This window comes from Arachis duranensis, chromosome 6, assembly GCF_000817695.3.
Source record: "Arachis duranensis cultivar V14167 chromosome 6, aradu.V14167.gnm2.J7QH, whole genome shotgun sequence".
In the NCBI taxonomy this organism is placed as follows: domain Eukaryota; kingdom Viridiplantae; phylum Streptophyta; class Magnoliopsida; order Fabales; family Fabaceae; genus Arachis; species Arachis duranensis.
Window position 1 is genome coordinate 87279797 of NC_029777.3, and position 3512 is coordinate 87283308.

The following is a 3512-nucleotide window of genomic DNA, read 5'->3' on the forward strand; positions in this document are numbered from 1 at the left end:
TTCATAGGCATATGATGGTGGTTGTTGAGTGTCACAAAAAGAGACATCATAGCCGTTAAATTGACATGCATTAGAATGGAAATTATACCTATAAGTGTCCGGAGGTTGTTGCCAATAGGAGTGATCAATTCCCTGAGGCTCCTCCCATCTTTGTTGGTTCCATCCATAATGAGTGTCATCATTGAGGTGCACATTCCCTACAACAAAACTAGAACCAAACTCATAGCCATAGTGAGAATTCATAGTGAGAGAACAAAATAAAACTAACAAAAATTAAGAAACAAACAAAAGATAAACCTTTTTACAATATTCACATATGTACAATAACCAATAACACAACACCATTGCAAATTCCCCGGCAACGGCGCCATTTTGACGAATGGATTTTTGACGGTTTAGAATTTTACAAATGAAATCTCGTCGAAATATAGTCTCTAAACCAACAATAATCCTCTCATACAAAAATTTGTTTGTCACAAGTACAAACCCCTAAAATCTATAAACCGAAGTATTTAAACCTCGGGTCGTTCTCCCTAGGATTTACAATAAAGTGTCTTGTTATTGGTTGTGAGTTATTTTGGGGTTTTTGAGATTATAGACAAGAATTATAAATGGCAAAGGAAATAAACTAACAACTAATAAAGCTAGGAAAGTCAAGTGGATGAATCAATTTGATTCCTCAAGTCCTAATCAACTCCTAAAGGAAAGACTAGCTTTAGAGGCATTCAAATTAATTAGCAACTTCTAATTGTCAATCAACAAGGGAATTAGATAACTCAAGAGTCACTAATTACTCTACCTAGGCCAAGAGGAACAAAACCTATACTAAAATCCAACCAAGCATTTCATCAAACACTTGGAAGGCACAAAAGAGAAGCATAGTAGATTGATAACAAGAATAGAATCTAACAACAATTATTGCAAAGAATTAACAACAACAATCAAGGAAATCACAATTATCATGAACTACCTCAAATTGCATTATTGAAAGAGGAAATAAAAGAACAACAATCTATCCAAAACAAAATGAAGAATTACAATTATTAAAGCACATAACTAGAAAGAGGAAGAGGAGAAGATTAAGAATTGGTAAATGAAAAGTGAATCAAAGCATGAATCAAATCCTTTTATTCCTTTCTCCTAGCAATTGGCGCCAAAAATGGGTTCAGAAACCCTCTCAAATCGCCAGGCACGTGTTGCATTAATGAAGTCATGTGCCACCATCGGCGCGTGCGCGCACGGTACGCGTGCGCGTCCCTGGTCGATTCTGTAATGTACGCGCGAGCGCCTTGTGCACGTGCGCGTGCTTGGCTGACTTTGCTTCTTTGACTTTTTATGCTTCTCTCCACTTGTATGCTTCCTTCCTTGCTCCTTTGATCCATGACTAGCCTATTTCAATCCTGAGATTACTAGCAAACATATCAATGCATCTTATGGAATTAAAGGAGAATTAGAATTCATCAAAATAAGGCTTAAAAAGCATGTTTTTACACTTAAGCATAAATATGGGAAAGGTAACAAAACCATGCTAATTCATAGGCTAAATGTTGCAAAAGGTTATCAAAATACTCTAAATTCAATACAAGATAAACCGTCAAATTGGGGTTTATCAGTAAGTTAAGTGGATGAATTAATTCCAATTCTCAACTAACAACTAACAATGAGTTTGATAACTCAAGAGTCACCAATTATTTAACCAAGGCCAAAAGGGGAAAAACTAAATCTACTAGAATAATAATATCCTCAGATTGGGAATAATAAAAAGGAACAATCATAAACTGAAATGCTTCAAATATCATTAAATAAAATATTCAAATCTTAACATGGAAAAGTTCATAAGTCAATTAGACAACATATCTAATACAAGCAAGCATTCAAACGTCTGAAAATAAAAAATAACAAAGAGTAAAAGAACATTGAACCTGGGATTGAGAGTCATTCTTTAAAACCAAGAGAAGTCCTAAATCATAGTTTCTAAAAATCCTAATTTCTAATCCTAATCTTAATCCTAGGAGAGAGGAGAGAACCCCTCTCAAAACTAATCTAAATCATGAGAAGTGAATTATGAGTGCATTATTATGAATACATGCATTCCCCCACTTTATAGCCTCTAATCTGTGTATTCTGGGCTGAAAACTGGATCAAAAGCAGCCCAGAAGTCGCTTCCAGCGCTTTCTGGTCCGTACAGGTTGCGGAAAAGTGACGCGGCCGCATGGCTCACGCGGCCGCGCGGGTTGCGTTTCTGCCAGGTCACGCGTCCGCGTGACTCACGCGTTTGCGTCACTTGGCGTCGGGGCAGCTATGGCAAATTATATATCAAATCGAAGCCACGAACGTTAGCTTTCCAACGCAACTCGAACCGTGCCGTTTGGACCTCTGTAGCTAAAGTTATAGCCGTTTGAGTGCGAAGAGGTCAGGATGGACAACTTAGCAATTTCTCCAACTTATTGTATTCCTTCCATTTTTGCATGCTTCCTTTCCATCCTCTGAGCCATTCATGCCTTATAATCTCTGAAAACACTTAACACACATATCAAGGCATCTAATGGTAATAAGAGAGGATTAATAATAAACAAATATAAGATCAAAGAAGCATGTTTTCAATCAAAGCACGTAATTAGGAAGGGAAATGTAAAAGATGCAAATAGTTTGAATAAGTGGGTAAAGAGTTGATAAAATCCACTCAATTGAGTGCAAGATAAACCGTAAAATATGGGTTTATCAACCTCCCCACACTTAAACAATAGCATGTCCTCATGCTAAGCTCAAGAGAAACTATAAATAGATGAAGAGGAATGATAGAATGTATGAGATGCAACCTATGAATGCAACTAAATGCAAAATGCTTCTACCTACTTGGTTAAAAGTAAACAATTCTTTTAAGAACATACATGAACTGGATTTCACTAATTCAAATCATAAAAATAAAGCACAAATAGACTTGTAAGAAGAAAATAGCTTATGAAAGCGGGGAACAAGGAATTGAGCATCGAACCCTTATTGGTAGTGTATACACTCTAATCACTCAGGTGTTTAAGGTTCGATCTCTCAATTCTCTACTAACCTTGCTTTCTAGGGCTTGCTCTTCATCTAACAATCAACATAAATTTAATGCACCAATACACAAATCAAGAGGTCTTTTAAGGGTTGTAATGGGGTTAGGGTCAAGATAGGATTGTATTTGGCCAAGTGGACTAAAATCTAAATCCTTAATTAACATAAACTTTCCACCTAACTCAAGACAATCCATTTAATTAAAATACAAAATCTATCTTCCCATTAACTGTGCTTCTCACATGTTTATGCATTCCAAGTTTTGAGTACAGCTCATATGCATTGATTTCACTATTTATTTTGGGGCATTTTGTCCCCTTTTATTAATTGCTCTTTTCTTTTTTCTTTTTATTTTTTTCTTTTTATTTTTATTTTTTTTCAATGCATATGATTAAAGTATTGAATGCAATAACATGTGCTCAACCATTATTTTGCACATTTTCACTAAAATATACAAC